We start from the raw sequence: 27,329 nt of genomic DNA, 5'->3' as shown, positions 1-27,329 counted from the left end.
CTGTTTGGGGAGTAGCCTAGAGACAGGGGCTTGGATTGGCGAAAGCTCGCCTGGCAGCGGAGCGCCAGCCCCATGCGCATCATGCGCTTCTTGCGCATCTGTTTACATTCCCCTCACCCGCCATATCCCAAACTTATAAGAACGCTACTACACTTAACTTGGTGCAGGCTGGGACCGAGTCTGACCCTGGGGCTGGTCATATACTGCCGACGCAGAGGATTGCGGGGCCTACCTCGGTCCAGGTCTCAAAGGCCTACTATACCTCCTCCTCCTCCGAATTACCATCCGTGGCCATGGCGCCATCAGTCGGTAGCTCTAGGCACAGCAGCAGTGCCGTCGCTAAGCGACAGCAGGCGGTGCTCAAACTGCTGAGCCTAGGCGATAAAAGGCACACCGCCCAAGAGCTATTACAGGGCATTCCACATCAAACTTGTTAACTTTGTCGCCACCCTGCTGTGTAATCCACAAAATATACTGGCAAACTTTTATCATTTACCGATATTATTTTAGCGCTTCTTGCGCATCTGTTTACATTCCCCTCACCCGCCATATCCCAAACTTATAAGAACGCTACTACACTTGATCTTATACAAAAGGTTCTTAGAAGTGCTGTTTGGGGAGTAGCCTAGAGACAGGGGCTTGGATTGGCGAAAGCTCGCCTGGCAGCGGAGCGCCAGCTCCATGCCAAGATCCAACTAACATAGTTTTAACTGTAGCACCTTTAATCTACTACTAATTCACTGCCTCCATACATGGTCCCCTTATCAAACGAGCTGTGTCAGGCAGAATTTTGGGTTGTTTTCATGGCTTCCATGTTAACTTTGTCGCCACCCTGCTGTGTAATCCACAAAATATACTGGCATACTTTTATCATGTACCGATATTATTTGAGCGCTTCTTGCTCACCTCCTTTGGTTCCTCTCTGCCACCCGTTGGTTTGAAGCCTGAGTCCATTTAGGGTATGTCGCCATGCCACTCTCTAGCCTGCAGCTGCTGCCGCTGCCTCTGCATGCCGTCCCCTATAGTGTCAGGGTCAATTATTGGATGTTTTAGATGCTATCTTGCTTCATTCTGTCACTCTGTCATGGCCATGCTGTTGCCCATAATTTTGGCATAATGGTGTGATTAAGCAGCCTCAGAGGCATCCATGCATGCTGCCCCTGCTGTTTCCTGTCCATTTCCGTGGTGTTTCCATCCTTTTCTGAGGTTCCCAGGTGTTTGGCCAAGCTTCCCTGTGCAGAGCCTTGGTCCCCTTGAAAAATGCTCGAGTCTCCCATTGACTTCAATGGGGCTCGTTATTCGAGACGAGCACTCGAGCATCGGGAAAAGTTCGTCTCGAATAACGAGTACCCGAGCATTTTAGTGCTCGCTCATCTCTAGTTGTAATCTATGGAATCATCTGATGTCAGTGTAAATAGAGTGCACTCTTTGATCTTGGCCCTCAGCTCGGGCCTTTCGAGCTGGCACAGACGTTACCTTCTCAGGCTGCATTCCCGCTTCGCTTATTTGGTGAAGTTGGCCTATGTAAGTGAACAGGGAAGTGAAGAGTGAAGCGATTCTAAGAGTTCTGTCATGTGCATGTCATACTAAAACACAGCATTGTTTGAAGACCAAACCATGCTCCCTATGCATATTTAAGCATGCCACCACATTCTACAGCACTCTACAGGCTCTCTGCAGCCAGGAAATACCTGTTTTTTAATGTGATTCCTCTTGATTCCAACCGAATTTTTTTGAAAAATTTGGCATATTGGGACGAACTGAATTTTAACAAATTCGCCCATCTCTACTGCTCATTCAAAACAGAAGGATCAATTCTGAAGTTTTTTTCTTCAGAAACACAAGGTCGTAATGTTGAGGCAAGTACTAGTTTTGCTCCTACACCGAGCAGTGAGGCAGAAAAAGAATTGTCCAGTCCACCTTCACCAGCTTCACATATTTCATGTGCACCTGAGGAACACAACACAGGAGCAGCAGTCACCGAATCTGTAACAGACATTGATGTGGATACTACAGAAAGTAGATTGACTGCACCAACATTTGAAATTGATGTGGAGGTTGAAGAAGATAGAAGTGACGAGGATGCTGAGGTGACAGAGGGACAAGCACTGTCCAAATTAAATACAGCATTTAGCAGTGTATTACTACATGATCCTGGTTTGTGGTCAAATGTAAATAGGAAGCTGAGAGAATATCTTATTTTGAATGGTCCATAGCAAATAATGTCCTTTAGATTTCCAAAGGACAAACAAAATAGAAGATTTGACCGCAGACATTATTGCAGGGAACTACCTAACCGAGAGATTTCGTAAAGGCAGCGGTTAATGTATTCTTCTTCCAACAATGCTGTATATTGTTTTTGTTGCAAACTGTTCCCACCAAAAACAATTGTGTCTGCTCTTTGCTCTGATGGAACAAATGACTGGAAAAATCTTGCGAGAAACCTGGATAATCATGAAAAGCCGGAATACCACCAAAAAACTTTTCTCAAATGTAAAGACCTGGAAACTAGGCTAAGGCTTAAATTAACAATTGAAGATACGAACAAAGACCTTATTCAGTCTGAAACACGCAATTGGCAGAATTTTTTTTAAAAAGATTAATAATTCTTAATAGCACAAAGGCTGTTCAAAACATTGCATTTCATGGGAAAACTCAAAAACTGTATGACACAAACAATGGCAATTTTCTCAAATTTGTAGAGGCAATAGCAGAGTTTGATTACGGTCTAGAAAAACACAACCATTTTGTTACAGTCAAGGAGAGCTATGGTATTGAAAAAACGGAAGTAACAATAAAAGAACACATTTTAGGGTTCATCGGAAAAAAAAGACTCAACAGGAGCAGGCATGACAAAAGTACTCTTGCAATGTATTTAAGAAAACGGTGTTGATATTGAGGATATGCGTGGCCAAGGTTACGACAATGGCGCTAACATGAAAGGTACAATTAATGGGGTACAAGCTCGTGAGCGACAAATAAACACACGGCCTTCTATGTACCTTGCAATGTTCACACTTTATCTGCCTGTGTTGAAGCTGTCAACCTAATTCAGAGTCTCTAACTTTTTCTCTGTTTCCACTCATCGATGGGCCATCCTTAAAGAGAACCTTAGAGCTTCACACCAATCTCTTTCATTAAAACCATTAAGTGGTACCAGAAGGGAGAACCAAATTTCTAAGATAGATGATGCTCTTGCAGAAATTATGGAGGACAAAACTCTAGAAAGAGCTGCTAATTCAAAAACTGTTGCAGAAGCTAGGGGCATCCAGAGAAATATTTTTGTTTTCAAATTTTTGTGTGCGTTAGTTCTTTGGTATGATGTTCTATTTGAAATAAATATTACAAGTAATAAACTTCAAGATATTGATTTTGATATTTCAGGTGAAATTCAGCAATTAGAGAAAACTAAAGCATACCTGCAAAGTTACCATTCAGATGAACACTTTGAAAAAAATAGTAGTGCACAGAGTCTTGCAGCAGGAATGGAAATTGGAGCGAACTTTCCAACTGTGGATGAAGGTAGAGCACGTCGCAGGAAGAGACACTTTGATTATGAATCACAAGATGAACAAATTAGAGATACTAAACAATTATTTAAGGTGGGCTTCTTTTATCAGATCCTTGATGCTTCTATACAATCTGTTGAAGATTGCTTCTCACAGTTAAGAGAACACAGCAACATATTTGGATTACTCTACAATGTACAACAAATAAAGGATCTTACCAAAGAAAACCTTAGAGAGCAGTATGATGAACTTGCAAAACAGCTGTCCCATGACAACTTGCATGAGTTTCATGGAGCTGACCTGTGTTGTGAGCTTAAATCGCTCTCAAGATATATTCCAGCTAACTGCCTCACTCCAAAGTGTGTTCCAGAGTACATCTGCCAGAATGAAATGTGCACAATCTTTCCAAATACTTGCATTGCTCTCAGAATCCTGCTAACATTACTAGTGACTGTTGCTAGTGATGAGCGCAGTTTCTTAAAGTTAAAACTTATTAAAACATAGTTACGCTCAACCATGTCATAAGGACTTGTTGGATTTGTGAGAATTTCATTAGAACATGAACTTGCCTATAAGTTAGATCTGGATGATGTAATTTGTGCATTTGCATCCCAAAAGGCAATCAAAGCGCCCATCATGTGATTTACTTTGTTACGCGAGTATTGTTTCTTATTATTGTAGTGTATGCCGTCCTTTTATGATGCAAATAAATAAAGAAAATACATTTTAAAGATGTGGACAGTGCCAAACTTTTCTTTTTTTCTTTTCCTTTGATGATTAAGTTTCACTTAAGTTCTGTAGTTGCAAAAGGTTCCAAGATTCCCACAATATGAGTATTCTAATGTTTGAGGTTTGAAGAATTTGAATTAAAGAGATATCTTTGATGAACTTCTTTAACAATACTGGTAAGTTTATTTCTAGATTTTCAAATAGATTCCGATACTTAATGACAAACTCTAAACTTTTGTGCATGTGTTTTATTTTTAAACCTAAAGGTTCCAAGATTTACAAGATTTGAGTGTTCTTCTGAGAAAAGTTCAGGTTTGAAGAAATTGAAGAAAAGTGATATTTTTGATCAACTCCTTTTACTTTTTACAGGTAAGTTTATTTTTAGATTTTCAAATATATTCAAATACTTAAGGGGCATCTACCACCAGGTTGAAGGATTGTAAACCAAGCACACAAACATACTGGTGTGCGCCCCCTCTGGCATTATCTGCTCTTCTTGAAGCTTCATATCCCCTTGCTTTTACAAAAAGGGTTTTACAATTATGCAAATGAGCCTGAGGGGCTCTTGGCTCTGTAGGTGTTAATGGAGCCTGGAGCTCCTCAGGCTCATTTGAATAATTTTAAAGCCTTTTTTCCTTAAAACAAGGAAACAAGCTTAAAGAAGAGCGGATCTTGCCAGAGGGGACCATACCAGTATGTCAGTGTTCTGGGTTTACAATCCTTCATCCTGGTGGTAGATGTCCTTTAATGACAAACTCTAACCTTTTGTGTATGTGTCAGCACCTGTCCAGCAAACGCACAACACAACCAGGCTTGGCGCTAGCTGTCAGACTACGTAAGTGGTGGCAAACTCACCCTGCGACGTCCTTGCGGGCTAAGGCCCTGCCTAAAGCAGATAAACCGCCCTGATAAGGGCGAACCCACTATCAGGAACCTAACTGACAGTCCCTGAGTGACCCTACAACAGGACAGGGGACACTTACTTCGTCTGGCAGCTGCTGGATGGTGGTGCGGACAGGTAACGGAAATACAGGTATAGACCAGTGTTCAAACTGGCGCACAGAAACCAACACAAGACTGAACAGGTAACAGGAATGCAGGAATAGACCAGTGTTCACACTGGTGCACAGAATACAAACACAGGGCTGAGACAGGGACAGATATATACAGGTCTACAGGCAGATAATCACAGGTCAGATACAAGCGGGATATACACAGGTCAGGTCAAGAACAAACGGGTTATATACAGGTCATGTCAAGATCAAATGGGTTATATACAGGTCAGGTCAAGATCAAGCGGGTAATATACAGATTAGGTACAGATACAAGCAGACAAACAGAGACAGGTAAAACTGAACTAGATACACAGGTAAGACAAGACTCAAATAAACCAACAAGCCTGATGGATACAGGTACAGGCGGGATATACACAGGTCAGGTCAGGTCATGGTCAAGATCAAGATCAAGCTAGAATACACAGGTCAGACTCAAAATAACCAGCCAGGTAAGATGGAAATGGGCAGGTTTATAAAGCCGATCCCGGACACGCCTCCAGCAGCACACTGGGGGAACTGTCCATCAGGCTAGTAACCCTTGCTGGGCAGGACAGAAATGCAAGGAGCCGGGTGTGGCTCAGTTAATCCAAACACAAGAATTAAGCCACAGTTCACACACAAATAAACGCCTCTATTCCGCCAACTGCGGATAGAGCGATGTTCAGGCACGGACATTACAGTATGTGTTTTATTTTTAAACCCTAAGGTTCCAAGATTTACAAGAATTGAATGTTCTTCTGAGAAAAGTTCAGGTTTGAAGAAATTGAAAAAGAGATGTTATTTATTAACTCCTATTACTCTTTACTGGTAAGTTTATTTTTAGATTTTCAAATAGATTCCAATAATTAATGATCATGTCTAAAGTTGTGTGCATATGTTTTATTTGAAATTAGGTAGGAAAAAGACATATGTCAATACAAAAAAGGTGCATAGTTATAGCATAGTTTTGGGAGTGTTTTGTGAGTGCGCTTGAACTGCATTTTGAAAAATATTTCATCTATATATCACAAGTAACTTCTACCCAAATCCACTTGTTGCTACTCTTTTGGTGGATCTACAGTATTTGTAGATCACCAGTTGTAAACATATGTCACTACCTACCGAGCACAAGCATTTTGGTCAACACATCATCTACCATTAAAAAAAAAAGTCCCTTCTTACAAAGTTTGAAGTGAGAACTGAAATATTGTATTTGTTTTAAATATGCATTTCAGAAGGTTTCTTATTTGTGCTTTACTTTGTGTCTTTTAGAGTTTTGTGAGTGGTCAAAAACTTTCCTTGAAGTTTTGCATGGTAATGCTGTGTTGTTGAGTTATGATACTAAAGTTATAAATTAAAATAATTGTTTAATAGTTTTATGTGGAATAAAAGCTAGATATTTTCAAATCTAGAAATGAGCCGTTTTCACGGGGGCCGATCATTGCTTTAGCAACTATCAGGTCAAATCTGGACCCCAGAGTTGCCTGTAATATCTGTCTGTAAGATGGCGTCAGTGACGTCATCTTACAGGCACAGTGTCAGCCTATTTATGTGCAAAGGCTGACACTGCTAATACCCTGCAATACATCAGTTTTGCAGGGTATTATCATAAACAAGCAATCAGATGATTACTTATTCATGTTGCATGGTGGAAAAAGTAAAAAAGTGTAAAGAAAAAGCTTATTCAATAAAAAATAAGGTAAGAAATCAATAAAAATGCCTATAATCCCCATAACACATAAAGAGACATATAACGCAAAAAAAGTCTAAATCATAACACAAACCCCACATATATAGTATCACCATGTCCGTAACAACCCATGGAATAAAAGTAAATAATTATTGAACCTGCAAGATGAATGCTGTTAAAAAAAAATATATATATGATTTTTACCTATTCAATCCCACAAAAAATGCTATAAAAAGTGCTAAAAAAACATATGTACTCCAGAATGATGCTGGTGCAAAGTACGTCCTACAAAAAAACTGCCATCAACCAGCTCTGTAGCCAAAAAAGTAAAAATGTTATGCCACTTGGAAGACAATGCAAAAATTATGAATTTTTCCCACATTAGGGTTTTATTTGACAAATTTAGTAAAACATAAGAAAAAATATTCATGTATTGTATCCCCATAATCGTACTGACCCATAGAAAAAAGATAACATGATTATTATGGTGATCACCAAAAAAAAATCACAAATCCAGTACAGAATTAATGCTTTTCTACTCCTGACCTCAAAAAAAAGTTCCTAAATTTTCAACAATAGGGGATACCAACCCCCAAATGGTAAAAAAAAGCATCTCATCCCACAAAAAAAAAATGCCATCACATGGCCCCAGAAACTAAAATCCTGGCAGCTGCAGGGTGCTCCTTCCCTTCTAAGGCCCCTTCCACACTGGCGTTTTTCACGCGCGAGTTCTGCGCGTGCATTTGACGCGCAGAACTTGCATTGCACTCTGTCCCATTGTATTCAATGGGTCTTTCTTCATTAGCGTTGGTTTTCACGCGCGTGCTTGCGTTCGTTTTCACGCGCGTCAAAATCGCAGCATGCTCTACTTTTGCGTGTCACGCGCGTTTTTCCCGCCCCATTCAGGTCTATGGAGATGCATCAAGAACGCATTGCACTCGCAATCATTGCAAGTGCAATGCGAGTGCAATGCGTTTTAAACGTAAGGGTTGCTAGGTGACCAGAATAACAGTATTTCCCCTGCTCGAGAACGATCATTTAATTAAAAAAACACAATGAAGAACAGTGAAGAATAGAATAAAAACAGTGAACACAGTGAACACAGGATCATTTAAGAGAAAAACACAGTGCAGAACACAGTGCAGAATAGATTACAGATGTTCGGCACATCTGCTTACTTGTCGGGAGATACGCGCGGAACGGTGCGCCCAAAATAGCATGTGAAGAACAATATATATGTGTGAAGAACACATTGCAGATGTATTTAAACATCTGCAATGTGTTCTTCACACACATATATATTGTTCTTCACATGCTATTTTGGGCGCACCGTTCCGCGCGTATCTCCCGACAAGTAAGCAGATGTGCCAAACATCTGTAATCTATTCTGCACTGTGTTCTGCACTGTGTTTTTCTCTTAAATGATCCTGTGTTCACTGTGTTCACTGTTTTTATTCTATTCTTCACTGTTCTTCACATCTGCTAACTTTTCGGGAGATAATATACACGGGGAACAGTGAAGAATAGATCGCAGATGTTTGCAACTTATCAGAAGACATTATTTTTCAATTAAATAACACATTTTAATCCCAAACCATGGTCCCTTTGAAAAATGCTCGAGTCTCCCATTGACTCGCGCGTGAAAAACGCGCCGAAAACGCAAAAAAACGCTAACAACACGCGCGTGAAAAACGCAAAAACGCTAATTACTCCAAGGAAAAATGGAACAAAAACGCAGCCAAAAACGTCAGTTTTTCACGCATTGCACCCTGACGTGAAATGCAACGCTAGTGTGGAAGGGGCCTTAGCCTTGCCATGTTCCCATAAAACAAGGATTGGTTACATGTTGGGAGTCTCTGTACTCTCTGGAGAAATTGTAGAACAAATTATATGGTGGGTTTTCTCTTTATCTTTTGTAAAATGTGTAAATTTTAGGGCTAAATGAACGTATAACCATCAAAATGTAACCATTCTAAATTTCACCTCCATTTTGATTCAATTACTATGAAGATCTCAAGGGGTTAACAATCTTCCTAAAAGCTGTGTTTGATAGTTTGAGCAGATTTGAAAATGGGTTGGTTATATAGTGGGTTTTGATGCTAAATATGTAAAATTTCATTCAAAACTGTATTTATCCCCAAAATAGTGAATTCTGAACATCCGGAAAAGCGATATTCGATTTGTAAGCCGCATGACGTCAAAATAAATTATTCAGACATTTCAAAAATTATGACAACGTAAAGTAGACATATGGGAATGTTATTCAGCAATTTATTTAGGTGGCCAATCTATCTGCCTGAAAATGCAATGATTTAGAATTTCGAAAATGGCAAGTTAAAAAAAAAATTTTTGTAAATAAACCCAAAACTTATCAGACAAAATTTACCACTAAAATGAAGTACAACATGTGGGGAAAAAAACAAACAAACAGTCTCAAAATCATTTAGATAAGTAACAGTGTTCAAACATTATAACCATATAAAGCAAAGCAAGTCAGAATCAAAAAAATGGGGCTGAGCCTTAAGCTACAAAATGGCTGCGTTCTTAAGGGGTTGATGATGTGGTCGCGCTGACCATGGGATTTGACTGGTTAAACATCCGAAATTGCAGCCCATTCCTACCGCTGGTGTTATACTGGGATGTCAGCTGTTAGTTACAGCTGACACCCAGTGTATTCAGATGCCAGCTCGGCTCCGATTTCGAGCTGAGCCGGGATCAGCTCTTAGTCCAATATGATGCAGAGCGTTAAGGAGTTATGCAAACTCTTGACCAGGAATGTAATTTTTAGCTGGCGACTGGTTCCAGTAGCCTATGCTTTGCTGATTTTAGAAATACTTTTGTCAGGCACACAGCTGTTACAGCTGCCCACCTCCGCTTTCTCCTTCTGGTACAACATGGTTGTGTGGTAGCACAAAGCACAGGCTGTCATGCCTCCTCCAATTCCATTCCGCTTAGCTGTTTTGCTAGGTGGTTTATGAGGGGATCTCATAGATCTCAGAGTTCCCCTCTACCAGACAGTGGCTGCTCAGTAGCAGTCTTCACGCAAACCACTGAAATACCTACTTGTCTAGACCCCATCCAACACTCCTGCTTGACTGTACTCATTAGGAGCCCGAGGTCAGTGACCTCAAAGAGCACCAATGTGCCATTTTGGGAACCGGGCCATTGCAATTGCATTTCTTTAGGGATCATAGCCATGCCAATGATTCTTGCTGCTGCTCTAATTTTCTACAGCTCATTGGGCACTTATGGGCGGTTTCCCACTCTAGTTTTCCCATGGTCAGTGTAGTCATTAATCCTACCCAGCCAGGCCATCTTCCAGCTCCACCTACTATAGCTCTAGGTGGTCTTCTGGTAGAGACAGTAGATGTTCCAGACAGACTAGCAGTTGTCGCACCTACTCTCAACGCTTCTCATCCTCATCTAGCAGTGGTCACATATACTACCACATAAGGTAGTCACAAAGACGGCAGCATGCATCCACATTTATGGGGGGCAGCACTGCTCCTAGTGGTACCCACTGCTCCACAAGTGATAGCAACTCAGGCAGCCGCACCTCGGGGATTCATGCCTTCTACTGAGTTATCCTTTTCTAATGTTTGGCAAAAAGGCTTTAGGGATGGCAGTAATGTTGTTGGTGCCATTAAAGCAGTCAAAGCGAGAATGGAAGCAAATGCTTCTATAACATTGAGGGTTGCTGAGTCATCTGGTATGATATTTCAGGATTCTTATATTTGTGGGGTTGCCCAGCTGGACACACATATCTCCACAGAAAGATATTCTCATTTTGTCAAATATTCTCTAAAAGAATAGCTAAATTCTATTTTATTGACATCAGGTCACTACTTGCCCCAGATTAATTAACTGTAGATATTGAAAAGTGTTATATGAAAGGGGAGGTCAAACCATGCAAAGGTTGCTATGAGTAAAACCTTTGGCAAATGGCTTCAGGCCTTTGTCATGCTTGCTTGATGGCTTTTACGCACTGAGGACCTTTTATTCTTCTTATATATCATATTTACAGCTCATAAATTACATGGGGTCTCTGAACGGTGGAGGTGCAATGTGGAGTTTAGAGGCATCCGAGCAGATAGACCGTAGGTGGGTCAGATTTCTGGATTCTCAGGTTCTCAGTCTGGGGAGGCTTTAAAGTTCATGTTGCTTATTAAATGAAGGGCACCAAAGGTGCAAATTCAAACATGAATGATCTCAAAAACAATCTTAGGGTATGGAGAGCTTTTCTGCTTCCCTTTAACCAGAGGTCAACAATGTGGACTTGCATTTACATATGGACGTAGCTGGGTCTTTAATTTATGGTGCAAAATTTGCCAACAAGTGGTCTGCTGAAGGTTGGCCATTATTGTGGGTTCAATTGTGGTTGACAAAAAATCTGACACTCCCTGAACTTTTTCCAATTAAAGTGGTGATTAATTTGTAGGGGGCAGGAAATGAGTAATAAGGGAATACAGTTTTGGTCCGACAACAAGAATACAGTAAAGGCTTTGAACAACCTCACGTCCAGCAATTTAAAGGTGCTGGTGCTGCTGCTGCATCAACTCGTTCTCATCTGTTTGCAAATTAATATCAGTTTCAAAGCAAAGTCATGTTCTTGGTGATTTTAACATACTAGCGGATGCTTTATCTCATTTTCAGCTCCAGCATTTCACAGATGGTGACGTCCAGCTGACATCATTTAGCATCTAGCATGTATACAATCATGGTAAGGCATCGGGGGAATGGTTTAGCATGCTGTCTTTGGATTGAAGGGATTAGGCCTCAGCAGCCCAGGATGCTATGCTAAGTTATGTAGGTTAAAGGCGTTCTAAGTGGCTATGTGCAGAAGGCATTTAGCTGGGTTTTCCTTTATCCTTAAATTTTTCTGTCCTTTTGCTGTTAGAAGCAGGGAGGAAGAACACAGCCCCGACAGATGACAGGCATCCAATTACCTTCTTACTGCTGCATCATTTATTTTTAGCTGGAACTGACATCTGGGCATCCACCTTTGAGGCTCTGTTATTGCAATGTAGCATTGCACTAGCTTTATTTGGCACCATGTGGGTCTGTGAAATGGTTCCTGCCTCACGTCTTCTCACATTTTCTAAATATAAACGGTGACCGACCTCCACATTTATTTACCCCACAAAGGATTTGTGTCTTGTTTATTCCGCAGTGGGTGAGAAAAAATGGCTATGGTTATTCACATTAATACGGTCAGTCTGAATAACCAGCAGGCTGCATAAAACTGTGGGTCACACTTTAACTGTTAGAGAGAACCTAAAAATAAATCCAGTAAACCACATTGTTTGATTTTTAAATAAATATTTTATTGCATGAAATTAGTATTTGATCCTCTACTAACATGCAAGAATTCTGTCTCAGTGCTGCTTTTTCTTTAACCCCTTAAACGACCTGGCCCTTTTTTGTTTTTTCATTTCCATTTTTCACTCCCCACCTTCAAAAATCTATTACCTTTTTATTTTTACACGTAAAGAGGTCTGTGTAATAAATTGTACTTCATAGTGATGGTATTTAGTATTCCATGCCGTATACTGGGAAGCAGGAAAAAAAATCCAAATGCAGTGAAAATGGTTAAAAAACGCATTTGAGACGTTTTCTTGTGGCCTTGGATTTTACAAATTTCACTGTGTACCCCAAATGACATGTCTTCTTCATTCTTTAGGTCAGTGCGATCATGGGGATAACAAATTTGTGTAGGTCTGATAACGTTTTCATACATTTACAAAAATTAAAACCTCCTGTGCAAAAATGTTTTGGGGGAGTTTGCCACCTTTTGCTGCTAATAACTTTTTATGCTTTGGTGTACGGAGCTGTGGGCGGTACAGTTTATGACTTTTCAATGGTACTATTTTCGGACTGTACAGCCTTTTTATCACTTTTTATATTTTTCAATATGGCAAAAATTTGACATTTTAAACTTTGGGTGCTATTTTCTGTTTCAGAGTTAAACGCAGTGAAAAACCGTTATTAAATTTTGATAGATCGGGCATTTTTAGATGCGGCAATACCTGATGTGTTTATGAGTTTAACTGTTTTTTATATTTATATCAGTTCTAAAAAATGGGGGCGATTTGAATTTTTAGGTTTTTTGATTATAATTTTTTTTTAATTTTTACTAGTTTTCAGGTACTTTATCGCTAGGTTGTCTGATCTATCCAACCATACACTGCCATACTACATACATGGGGATTTTCCTCATCATTAATTAGAATGTGCAAATGGCACATTGTAATGAATGGGTTAAAAAAAGACATCCTCGGGTCTTTGGAAGATCTGAGGCTATCGTGGTGACTGATCGCCGCCCCCTGATGTGGGTGTTACCGGTGCCAATATGCAGCAAATACTTACCGGCTATGGAGAGGGCTCAGCCCGTGAGCCCTTTCCATGCACCCGCACCGACGTGTTCCATACTATTACGGTGCGTGTTGGAAAGGGGGGAAAAAGTTACCCTGGCACACACTTCTTCTTGCTCAAAATATGATATTTATTTGCAGTATAGAAAAAGGGTTAACATCAGAATATCAGCCTTTATCAACTGAATAACATACTACTCAAAGGAATTTGTTTCAATAACGACTGTATCCCCCACTGTTTAACAATAGTGACCGCACACTTGAGGGGGGTGGTGCTCAATGTAGGATTCTCAATCCACGTTCAATCTTATACGGAGAACATGGCACACACCAATTCTGAATTTTTCAAATGATTTTTATTTCAGTGATTCTATCACGTAGCAGAGCCTTCACCATAGTATAAAGCAATTTAGAGAGTAATTTTTCACAGATCATAAATATTTAGTACAACGTTTCGGTCATCACGACCTTTGTCAAGTAGGATCTGACATGTAATAAGTAGCGGCCTCACTACTCCCCCTTATTACTGATCACTCATGTCAGATCCTACTTGACAAAGGTCGTGATGACCGAAACGTCGTACTAAATATTTATGATCTGTGAAAAATTACTCTCTAAATTGCTTTATACTATGGTGAAGGCTCTGCTATGTGATAGAATCACTGAAATAAAAATCATTTGAAAAATTCAGAATTGATGTGCATGGAGTCCCGGTGCATGGAGAGGGCTTGCGGCCGAGCCCTCTTCATAGCCGGTAAGCCTTTGCTGCATATTGCAGCAAAGGCATACCGGTAAGGCCCGTTCCACACTTGCGAGTGTGATGCGATGAACTCGCATCACACTCGAACGCATGCTGCCGGGAACGCACGGCCCGAACGCTGCACACCGGGAGTGAACTCAGCGCCATCTTGCCGCGGATCGTCGCTCCCCGATGACGTCACGGGGAGTGGCGATCCATAGCCATGGTAGCCTTGGGTGTTCCGAATACCCGAGGCTACTTCGTTTGAACCAATTCATTACAATGTGCTAATTGCACATTGTAATGCATGGGCAGTAAAATCCACATATACTGCCATACTGCAGTATGGCAGTATATGGAGGGATCGATCAGACAACCTTGGGTTAAAGTACCCTAGGGCAGTGATGGCGAACCTTTTAGAGACTGAGTGCCCAAACTACAACAAAGACCCGCTTATTTATCGCAAAGTGCCAACACAGAAATTTAATTTGTGATATATACTCCTTTTTCTGTCACAGTTTTCATTTATACCAGCCCCTGAGTACACCAATAAAGCAGAAAATAGTCCCAGGTAGAGCTGTCACTTTAAAATAGCTCTGTGCACATCAAGTCCTGGACTGTCTGGGACTGCAGGAAGATACCTGGAGTCCTCTCTGGTGATGGCCTGAGTGCCCACAGAAAGGGCTCTGAGTGCCACCTCTGGCACCAGTGCCATAGGTTAGCCATCACTACCCTAGGGAGTCTGCACAACCCCAACGTGTTTCGCACGATGGGCTTCTCCCCCAGAAACACGTGTCGGGTTTGTGCACACGCTCAGGGTCTGTATGTTTTATTGGTCATTCCCTCCCCTCTTCCCTATTTTCATGTGCTGGTATTTAGAGGTTACCCTTATTTGTTCAGGGGTCTTTTGTGCCTGTAACTTGTACCCTACCATGGGCTTTACTGCTGCAGAACTTATGATAGCATGGGTGTAAGTACTCTCCTTCCTGTATATTTATTCTTGTGGGTATGTCAGGGATAAGCGCTTTATATTATTACACCTGATTTAGTGTGTACTGTTGTCTGTCTGTTTGTTGGTCCTGTTTTCACTGCCACTTTTTTACCCCTTTGTGGGAACTTGACAATTTTGTATGTATAGCACTCAAAGTATTTGTACATTTATACATTAGTGCCGTCTGTAGTGTTTTAGCACTAAGTTAGTGTCTTAGAAATTATCTATGTAAAGGTGATATCCTTTACCCAACATATCCCTTATAGATACAGAATTTGTAAGTGTATCCGCTTTCACAGAGCTTGTAAACTTTGAACCCGTATCTAGCTCTTTTCCTTGGCAAATATTGGCAGAATTTAAGCCTACCTCTAAAAAGTACAAGTGACTTGTCTATGGCTATATTTTTTGTGGGGTGTAAGCCCCTATAATTTTTAAAATGTGTCACTGCTGGCCTAATTTTATATAATCGATCTTGGGCATGGTCACCAGCAGCAGGACACTGACTATTATCTCTGTAATGCAGAAATTTTAACAGCGCCTCAAAATATGTCATTACAGCCCTGTACTTCGGTATGTGGTATAAAACGTCACTGGACCAATATGACAGGATGCTAGGCTTTTTAACAAGTTACATATTAAAAAAGAGCCCCAAGAATTGTTTTTATTCTGTGGCATTAATGGGGTACCAACTCTGGCTTCTAGCATAATAAGATGTGGGGTGACCGGCCAGAGTTTTTTAAACTCAAGTTCCTTGTACCCATCTGTATTTTTTTTTTTTGTTAAAACCATTTTATTCAACATTTTATAAATAAGCATACATATTACATTACAATGCATTCTGCATTGGTCTGTTACATAATTAAAGGCAGTGATTTATGTTATACATAATTCTTTTTTCCTTCCCCTTTCAAGTTATTTAAAAACTTCTTTATTCGTTGTCTTCACTACAAACACAATTACACCACAGAGATGCATTCCCTTTACATTAGAACAAACCCGTGTACATAGCATATTTGGTATTAAAGTTCCAAACCTCCAATCTTGCGTTGTACCCGGTTTTATGTACATGTAAAGAATTATTCCCACCCTCTGAACACCCACCCTCGCGCACCGATGGAGAAAAGAGAAAAAAAAAACACCACCCTAACCATGCAAGGGGGAGGGAGGGGGGAGGAAAAAGGAGAAGCACAAGGGAGACTTCCATTTTACAAGATTTGAATTTATCTCCATATCTCCCATATGTTGCTCCATTTCTCCCTTCCCCTCTTGCCCTGCCTGCCAAACCAGACCTGCTCATACGGTTTAATTTTATCTCCTAAACTTATCCAATGCTCTCTTGTTGGAGCTTCTGAAGTTCCCCATTTCCTAGCAATACAAACTCAACCCAAATGTAACACCCTCTGAACAAATTGTTGCTTTGCTTGATCAACTCCTGTCCCTTCCAGATCGCCCAGAATAGCACTTTTCAGTGTGAATGACAGAGCCGTCCCCAATATTGTTGATAGATAGGTAGAAATATCATTCCAGAAAACTTGGATTTTGGGGCAGGCCCATATGACATGAAGGAAATTTGCTTCCCCAATTCTGCATCTCAAACACTTATTATCTCCTTTAAGTTTCATTCTCCATAAATCTGTCGGTGAATAGTAAATCTTATGGATAATGCTGTATTGTATAAGTCTATGGTTCCATCCTATTGAACAATGTCTCATATTTCCATATACACACTCCCAATTCACAGATGAGTCACACCCAACCTCTCTTTCCCACTTTGTGCGTGATTTATGTCTTACGTTAATTGAAACCCCTTTCACTATGTGTTTATATATTTTTGAAACTATATTTCTAATATTACCATTGTTATTCAATACCATATTTATACATTCATGTGATTCAATCCTTAAACCTATCCCCTTCATTTTTTTAAATACTGTGAGTGCGTGTGCAACTTGCCCATATCTCAAAAAATCGCCCTTCTTCAGGTGATATACCTTTCAAAATGTGAGAAAGACCTAACCTTCCCATCTGTCAAAAACTGTGATACAAAATTAACCCCCAATCTTTTCCAGAACCCGGAGTCTGGAATGTTCAAAAACTCTTTCATGTGATAGTTCTCCCATAATGGGTTTTTTTCCAAAAACCCATGGATATTCAGCATTTTCTTTATCTCTCTCCAACATTTCAATAACACTTTGGACAACTCCCAACTCTTAAACCTTTCGGTATCGAAAATACCACTCTCTAATGCTTCTATAAGTGATTTTGTCGGATCCTTGGTGAATTGTAGCAACCTCATAATTACCGGGTTGTTTTCCCAATTTGCTAACCTACTAAATTGTGCAGCTATGAAGTAACCCTTAAAAAAGGGAATCCCCAAGCCTCCTTCCTCCAGCGGCCGATATAGGTAGCTTAACTTGATGCGAACTTTTTTCCGCCCCCATAAGAGGTCGTTGAGCAACGCCTCAATCGCCCTAAACAGTGACTCCTCTATCCAAACTGGACTGGCTGAGAGCACAAATAGAATTTGCGGGAGGAGCGTCATTTTAATAAGACCTATCCTGTCTGCCCTTGATAACAGCAACCTATCCCGACAGTGTATTCTTTCTCTTATCGCTTTCAAAAGGGGGAGCAGATTAATTTCCACAAACCTATCCAATTCTTTTGCTATTTGTACGCCTAGGTATCTAAAACTGTTCTCACATATGGTTACCTTCTGGTCTAGTAACCCCTCTTTAACCCCGGGATCTAAAGGAAGCAATTGCGATTTTGCTCAGTTTATTTGAAGCCCTGACCACTTCCCAAATTCTTCTATAACCGCAATCACCCTTGGGACTGCAGTTACAGAGTCTTGCAAATATAGGATCAAATCATCTGCGTATAAACACAGTTTATCCTTCTTACCCCCACACCCCCCTCCCGCTATTCCATGATCTTCCCTTAACCCCTTAACGCTCTGCGCCGTAGCTCTACGGCGCAGAGGTATAAGGGATGTATGAAGAGGGCTCACGGGCTGAGTCCTCTTCATACAAAGGTGGGGGTTTTTGCATTTTGCACAAAACCCCCACCGCTAATAACCGCGGTCGGTGCTTGCACCGATCGCGGCTATTAACCCCCTAAACGCCGCCGGCAAAGTCGCCGGCGGCGTTTAAAAGACGGCGGCGCGTGGGCGCCGCCATCTTTTTTCCGATCGCCACGCCCCCGAACGTCATCGGGGGGCGACGATCAGTTGCCATGGTAGCCTCGTGTCTTCTTTTGACACGAGGCTATCTGGCAGCTGCATATTCGTTACAATGAGCCAGTGGCTCATTGTAATGAATGTGCTGCAAAAATGCCATATATTGCAATACAGAAGTATTGCAGTATATGGTAGCAGCGATCTGACTATCTAGGGTTAATGTACCCTAGATGGTCTAAAAGATAGTGAAAAAAAAAAGAAAAAAAAAAGTTTAAAAAATAAAAAAAATTAATAAAATATTAAAAGTTCAAATCACCCCCCTTTCCCTAGAACGGATATAAAACATAACAAACAGTAAAAATCACAGACATATTAGGTATCGCCGCGTCCCAAAATGCCCGATCTATCAAAATATAAAAACGGTTACGGCCGGCGGTGACCTCCGAGGCGGGAAATGGCGCCCAAATGTCCGAAATGCGACTTTTACACCTTTTTACATAACATAAAAAATGAAATAAAAAATGATCAAAATGTCGCACAGACCTCAAAATGGTAGCAATGAAAACGTCGCCTCATTTCGCAAAAAATGACCCCTCACACATCTCCGTGCGCCAAAGTATGAAAAAGTTATTAGCGTCAGAAGATGGCAAAAAAATTTTTTTCTTTTTTGTACACATTCGTTTAATTTTTGAAAATGTATTAAAACACAATAAAACCTGTATAAATTTGGTATCACCGCGATCGCACCGAACCAAAGAATAAAGTAGGCGTGTTATTTGGAGCGAAGAGTGAAAGTCGTAAAAACTGAGCCCACAAGAACGTGACGCACGTGCGGTTTTTTTTCAATTTTTCCACATTTGGAATTTTTTTTCAGCTTTGCAGTACATGGCATGTTAAAATAAATAACATTACGGGAAAGTAAAATTTGTTACGCACAAAATAAGCCCTCACACAGGTCTGTACACGGAAAAATGAAAAAGTTATGGATTTTTGAAGTTGGAGAGCGAGAAATGAGGCGAAAAACCCTCCGTCCTTAAGGGGTTAATAAAATCGCTAGTGGTTCGATATACATAGCGTATAATAGCGGAGAGAGGGGGCAGCCCTGTCTAGTTCCTCTAGTCAGTGTAAACTCTTCGGATCGAGCCCCATTTATTACCACCCTTGCAACCGGAGCGCTATATAATAGCTGGACCCAACCTATAAAAACCGACCCCAACCCAAATTGCTTCAAAACTTCCCAGAGAAAGCTCCACTCCACCCTGTCAAACACCTTTACTGCGTCTAAAGACAGGATGGAGCGGAGCCCCCCCTCTCCCATTTCTATCGCTGAATACAATCTATGTATACAGTCATTCAGTTTCCGTCCCGGGATAAACCCATTTTGGTCTGCGTGAATGATAGAGGAAATAACTTTTTGGAGCCTGTTCGTAAGGAGTCTCGCTATAATCTTCATGTCAGTGTTCAGAAGTGAAATAGGCCTAAATGACCCCATTTCTAAATTATCTTTCTCTTTTTTTGGGATTAGGACAATATCTGCTTGCATCATCGAGTCCGGCATTTTCCCCTCTTTTTTTGCTTCGTTAAGTACATCCAGCAACAAGGGCAGGAGTACTTCCTCATACTTTCTATACAAGGCAAACGGGATTCCGTCTGTTCCTGGAGAGGAGTCTTTAGTACAGCCTGCCACTGTCCTTCTTAATTCTTCTAATGTCACAGGTTCGTCTAACATTTGTTTCTGGCCCTCATTTAGTTTAGGGAAGTTAATCTTTCCCAGAAACTCTTCTGCCCCCCCTCTTGGACAATCTGAAGTAGACCTATAAAGTTTCTCATAGAAACTTTAAGGGTTGTTCTCCTTACTTCCTAAATTAATGCGGTCCATGCCAGGATCAAACACTGCGTTCAAATCCCCCACAACTATCAGAGGGAGGTTCTCTTTCCCCTCCCTAAACTTAAGAAGCTCTCCAAACATCTCTAACGAGAAGGGGGGGGGGGGGGATGTAAACGCAAGCCAACAAGATTTTTTGACCATGCAGGGAGCCATTCAAAAAAGATATCTTCCCTCCTTATCTATATTTTTACGCAGAACTTGAAATTCAATTTTAGAGTGAAAAAGTATTGAAACCCCTCTTGAGTAAATATTCCCATACAAATGGAATTCTTTCCCTACCCATTTTTTTCTAACCCTATTCTGCAGTTCTGGGGTCAAATGGGTCTCTGTAAGGCATACAATTGCTGGTAAGTGTCTTTGTATCAGATCAAATGTTGCACACCTCTTTAGTCGATCACTTGATCCCCTTATATTCCATGTTAATATCTTAATACTAGGGTACATCATTCCATTCTAAAGGAAAAAAAAAAAAACTCTCCATCGGTGCTTCCCTCCCCTTTCCCTTCCCCTCCTCCCCATGACCTACAGTCTACATCCTCCATAGATCTCTCAAACCCTCCTACGCCATCCTTCCCTCCTCCTCCTCCCCCTCCCAGGCAAAAAAGTTCTATGATATATCAAAAAAAAAAAAAACCCTGTCTCTCCAGCCATTCAGATGCTTCTTCTGGTTTCTCAAAAAACAAGGTTCTGTCTTGGAAGATTACCCGTAATTTAGAGGGGAAAAGCAATGACTATTGTACTTTCGCTTCCGTTAAACGTTTTTTTTACTCCCAAGAAGCTAGCTCTAGACTTTTGCGTTTCCCTAGAAAAATCGGGAAACAGAAAAATCTTTTGACCGTTTATCAGAATTGGATCACTTTGTCTACTCAAACGCAAGATGCGGTCCCTGTCTTGGGAGTTGAACAATCTAATAAGAACAGCTCTAGGTCTTGCTCCTTGTGCTGGTTTCTTAAAGGGTACGCGATGGGCCCTTTCTATCCCAAAGAAATCTGAAAAGCCTTCTGCACCAAATGTTCTTATCAACCATTTCTGTATTTCGCTGCCAAGCTCTCTCTCCTCCCCCCTTTCTGGGTATCCTACAATTCTAATATTGTTTCTTCTAGACCTGTTTTCTAAGTCATTCAACTTATCTTTCATAGATTTGTTGTCAGTTGTTAGCTCAAATATGTCTTGCTTAATTTTTTTCACATCCAACACTACCTCTGTCAAAATACTCTCCATCTCCTTGCTTTTGGTCCCTAGTTTGTTCAACTCTTCTTTAATCAGTTGAATATCTGTTCTCACTCCTCCCATCTGAGTGTTTAGTGCCTCCATTGCAGACTTGGTTTCTTTTACTGCCTCCAAGATTTCTGTTAGAATGGGGCTATTCCCTTGTACAGTGTCTTCATTTTGAAGTACTGAAAACCTGGAACCATTCTGAGCGATATCGCCCCCTACTTCTTCTCTATCCTTCCCAATCTGCCGTGGGCGTGTGGGTGGGGATTTCCATATTTTATCTAAGCCTTTATCTAAACCTGTAGATTTCCTAGCCGCATTTTTAGGAGGCATTTTAGCGCTAAGCAACCTAGATTCTTCAGCGGCCACAGGGTGTATGATCCGAGATCTACTTAATGCTGCTCGTCCCCAATCACCCTGTTACATGCAGAACAGTTCGTTTTATAAGTTATTTCTGTTCTAAAACAGGGTTCAGATACAGTTATAGCTTCAAGTTCCCCTAAATTTGCAAGCTGTTACATAAAAAAGTGGATCACAATCTTAATTATGCAGGCATTTCAACCAAACAATTTTCCTGAAAAAGAAAAGATAACCACAAAAGCCGTGATAGCCCAGTGACCGCTTATATTCTTATCGCTACGGTATCCCCTATGAATCATAGGCGTATCACAGTTCAGTTGTACAAGTTGTCATATGTGCTTAGTTCTTATGATAACTACATCAAGCAGTCTATATAGCACAGTCCTTGTGACTCCCACATGCAACGGTCCTTTTTTAATCCCAGTGAGGGGAAACTGGACAAGAGCATAAATCAAAATAGTACGCAGATTCTCGTGTCCAGACAGATAAATAGCAGAAACAAAACAAGCTGTTCCTATATTCCAACAGTTCACCATAATCTTTGCCTTCCTCTATTGCCCGCTGTTAATCTTCAGGTCCCGCAAGCTCTTAAGCCATGCCGCCTGCTCACTATTCCCACCGTGAGCAGGACCGCCAGTCCAAAATAAAACGCGGGTGTCCTGTTGACTTATCCGGGGCAAGTGTCGGCAGTAGACAGGTCCTCCCAGTCCCTCTCACAGACCGGGGGGCTCCTCAAACAAAAAACGTAGGTGCCGGCTCGGCAAGCGGCTACAAGCAGCGTTGCTTAAATAGAATGCCCGGACTAATTGGGCTCTGGTGCCACCTCCAGGCCGTGCACCCACCGCGTCACCACCGCGTCACCTCCACTGCTCCGGACCTTGGTCTCCGGCTCCGGTCCACCGCTCACACCGGGGGACAGACCCTGGCACCAGGGGTCAGTATTGTGGGGCCTCCGCAGAGCCTCACGCTTAGTGCGCCGTGCATTCCCGCCTATCAGACGGAGGGGGGAGGGATCCTCAGGAAGGAAGCGGCTATGACGTTCACAGTGATCGTTGTGCATGGACGGCTGTGATTGGTCCTTGGCCCAATGTCAGTGATGATTAGCTGTCGTTGACAGCTGTCGTCACGGACTTGTCACCTTGTGTTTACACACCGTGACGCTTCTAATGTATGACTATATAGATCATCTTTTTGCGTGAAGTACTAGAGATGAGCGAGCACTAAAATGCTCAGGTACTCGTTATTCGAGACGAACTTTTCCCGATGCTCGAGTGCTCGTCTCGAATAACGAGCCCCATTGAAGTCAATGGGAGACTCGAGCATTTTTCAAGGGGACCAAGGGTCTGCACAAGGAAGCTTGGCCAAACACCTGGGAACCTCAGAAAAGGATGGTAACACCACGGAAATGGACAGGAAACAGCAGGGGCAGCATGCATGGATGCCTCTGAGGCTGCTTAATCGCACCATTATGCCAAAATTATGGGCAACAGCATGACCATGACAGAGTGACCGAATGAGGCTAGGATAGCATCTAAAACATCCAATAATTGACCCTGACACTATAAGGGACGGCATGCAGAGGCAGCGGCAGCAGTGGCAGGCTAGAGAGTGTCATGGCGACATACCCTAAATGGACTCAGGTTTGACCAAAGGAGGTAAAATGATTTCCTATGTGAACAAAAGGTTGACGGTATATTTAGTCGATAACACAGCTTGTGTGGCGACATAGTGACCAAGTTCCATAACGTATCTGGTGAAACACCCGAAAAATGAGCCTGACACAGCTCTTTTGATAAGGGGACAACATGTGGAGGCAGCCATGGAGACGACTTCCATGATTAAGAGCGACAGTATGGGGCATTCATATTGCGCTGCTATGATTGCAACTTCAGGTCTCCAGCATGGCGGCGACAGATGGGCCGAGTTCCACTATGTATCTGGTGAAACACCTGAAAATTCTGCCTGACACAGCTCGTTTGATAAGGGGATGATGTGCTGCATATCCTCTCGTGCTCCAGCGTCTGGGGTATAGAGAGTTGAATTGAGACATTGGTGGACGCTGTGGAGGATCGTGGAGGCAAAATGGACAGGAAACAGCAGGGGCAGCATGCATGGATGCCTCTGAGGCTGCCTAATCTTGGGATGGAGCTGGCGGTCCACTGCCAGGCGAGATTTCGGCTGTCCAAGCCCCTGTCTCTCGGCTCCTCCCCACCCAAAATGGGCCTGGGGGCCAGAAGCGTTTAATTTGAAAAAATTATAATTTTCAAAGCAGGCCGGGTCGTTTGAATATTTCACCTAGGAATAATGGAATAGCATAGTGGTTCTATTTTTAATTGTTTTTACGGAAATGGTTCCATGATTAAGAGCGACAGGATGCCCCACATCCATATTGCGCTGCTATGATTGCAACTTCAGGTCTCCAGCATGGCGGCGACAGATGGGCCGAGTTCCACTATGTATCTGGTGAAACACCTGAAAATTCTGCCTGACACAGCTCGTTTGATAAGGGGACGATGTATGGAGGCAGTGAACTAGTAGTAGATTAAAGGTGCTGCAGTTAAAACTATGTTAGTTGGATCTTGAGATGGAGCTGGCGCTCCGCTGCCAGGCAAGCTTTCACCAATCCAAGCCCCTGTCTCTAGGCTACTTCCCAAACAACACTTCTAAGAACCTTTTGTATAAGATCAAGTGTAGTAGCGTTCTTATAAGTTTGGGTTATGGCGGGTGAGGGCAATGTAAACAGATGCGCAAGAAGCGCTGAAATAATATTGGTAAATGATAAAAGTTTGCCAGTATATTTTGTGGATTACACAGCAGGGTGGCGACAAAGTTAACAAGTTTGATGTGGAAGCCATGAAAACAACCCAAAATTCTGCCTGACACAGTTCGTTTGATAAGGAGACCATGTATGGAGGCAGCTATATGGACGACTTTTGGAGGCAGCTATGGCGATGACGTGTGGAGCCAGCTAAAAAGACGACATGTGGAGGCTGCTATGGAGACAATTTAATTTGGATAGTGCCTGTATGTGGCAGTCCAAAAAAGTTTTCAAACCAGAGGAGCAGGTAGGTGGTCCTCCAGAAAAATTTAATAAATTGAGTGCCTGTATGTGGCAGTCCAAAAAATTGCTTAAAACAGAGGACCGGGTAGGTGGCTCTCCAGAAAAATTAAATACATACAGTACTATAGCTAGAGCCAGAGCCAAAAATAGCCAGTTTCCTCTGCTTTAGTGTACAAAGAGGAGGAGAAGGAGGACAATGAGGAGGAGGAGTGCATACATTATTCAGGTTGAGCTTCTTTCACCTGGTGGAGAATGAAAATCCGGAGAAATCCAGGCTTTATTCATCTTGTTAAGCGTCAGCCTGTCAGCGCTGTCAGTCGACAAGAGTGTACGCTTATCGGTGATGATGCCACCAGCTGCACTGAAAACCCGCTCGGACAACACGCTAGCGGCAGGGCAGGCAAAAACCTCCAAGGCGTACAGCGCCAGTTCGTGCCACATGTCCAGCTTTGAAACCCAGTAGTTGTAGGGAGCTGTGTGATCATTTAGGACGATGGTATGGTCAGCTACGTACTCCCTCACCATCTTTCTATAAAGATCAGCCCTTCTCTGCCGAGACTGGGGACAGGTGACAGTATCTTGCTGGGGTGACAAAACTGGCAAAGGCCTTGTAAAGCGTACCCCTGCCAGTGCTGGAAAAGCTGCCTGCTCGCCTACTCTCCCTCGCTACTTGTCCCGCAGAAGTACGCCCTCTGCCACTAGCGCTGTCAGAAGGGAAATACTGTTTCAGCTTGTGCACCAGGGCCTGCTGGTATTCATGCATTCTCACACTCTTCTCCTCTCCAGGGATGCGAGTGGAAAGATTTTGCTTGTACCGTGGGTCCAGGAGAGTGAATACCCAGTAATCGGTGCTGGAATAAATTCTTTGAACGCGAGGGTCACGGGATAGGCAGCCTAGCATGAAATCTGCCATATGCGCCAGAGTCCCTCACTGGCCTGACTGCCCATTTCCTCCTCCTCCAACTCCTCTTCTTCTGCCCATACACGCTGAACAGTGAAGGACTGAACAATGGTCCCCTCTTGTGTCTCGCCAACATTCTCCTCCTCTTCCTCCTCATCCTTCTCCACCTCCTCCGATATGCGCTGAGAAACAGACCTAAGGGTGCTTTGGCTATCAACAAGGGAATCTTCTTCCCCCGTCTCTTGTGACGAGCGCAAAGCTTCCGACTTCATGCTGACCAGAGAGTTTTTCAACAGGCCAAGCAGCGGGATGATGAGGCTGATGATGGCGGCATCACCACTGACCATCTGTGTTGACTCCTTAAAGTTACTCAGCACCTGACAGATATCAGACATCCACGTCCACTCCTCATTGTAGACTTGAGGAAGCCGACTGACCTGACTACCAGTTCTGGTGGAAGTTGACATCTGGCAGTCTACAATCGCTCTGCGCTGCTGGTAAACTCTGGATAACATGGTTAATGTTGAATTCCACCTCGTGGGCACGTCGCACAACAGTCGGTGAGCGGGCAGTTGGAGGCGGCGCTGTGCTGCCCTGAGAGCTGGACTTCCTGAACTGCGCACAGATGCGGCGCACCTTCGTGAGCAAATCAGACAGATTGAGGTATGTCTTGAGGAAACGCTGAACTATGAGATTTAACACATGGGCCAGGCATGGTTACGGCCGTTGTCACACACAACCATGCCTGGCTTCAGACTCAGCGGTGCCAGCCACAGATCAGTCTGCGCCGTGATGCCCTGTAATAGCTCTTGGGCGGTGTGCCTTTTATCGCCTATGCTCAGCAGTTTGAGCACCGCCTGCTGTCGCTTAGCGACGGCACTGCTGCTGTGCCTAGAGCTACCGACTGATGGTGCTATGCCCACGGATGGTAATTCGGAGGAGGAGGTGGAGGAGGGGTGGGAGGAGGAGGAGGCATAGTAGGCCTTTGAGACCTGGACCGAGGTAGGCCCCGCAATCCTCGGCGTCGGCAGAATATGAGCAGCCCCAGGGTCAGACTCGGTCCTAGCCTCCACCAAGTTAACCCAATGTGCCGTCAGCGCTATATAGTGGCCCTGCCCGGCAGCACTCGTCCACGTGTCTGTGGTCAGGTGGACCTTGTCAGAAACGGCGTTGGTCAGGGCACGGATGATGTTCTCTGACACGTGCTTGTGCTGGGCTGGGATGGCACATTGGGAAAAGTAGTGGCGGCTGGGGACCGAATACCGAGTGGCGGCCGCCGCCATGAGGTTTCGAAAGGCCTCGGTCTCTACCAGCCTATAGGGCAGCATCTCCAGGCTAAGCAACTTGGAGATGTGGACGTTGAGGGCTTGGGCGTGTGGGTGGGTTGCGCTATACTTCCTTTTGCGCTCCAGCGTCTGGGGTATGGAGAGCTGAACGCTGGTGGATGCTGTGGAGGATCGTGGAGGCGAAGATGGGGTTTTCGCACGGGAGGTGTTTGGGCTGTGGTCCTGGGCAGGGGGCTGACTAGTAGATGACACGGGGGAAGGAGCAGTGGTGTGCCTGGCCGGAGGTGAACGGGCTTGGTGCCATTTAGTGGGGTGTTTAGCATTTGTATGCCTGCGCATACTAGTGGTAGTTAAGCTAATCCTGGTTTGGCAAAGGTTGC

This window comes from Engystomops pustulosus, chromosome 3 (assembly GCF_040894005.1).
Source record: "Engystomops pustulosus chromosome 3, aEngPut4.maternal, whole genome shotgun sequence".
Taxonomy (NCBI): domain Eukaryota; kingdom Metazoa; phylum Chordata; class Amphibia; order Anura; family Leptodactylidae; genus Engystomops; species Engystomops pustulosus.
This window is presented reverse-complemented; position numbering follows the sequence as displayed.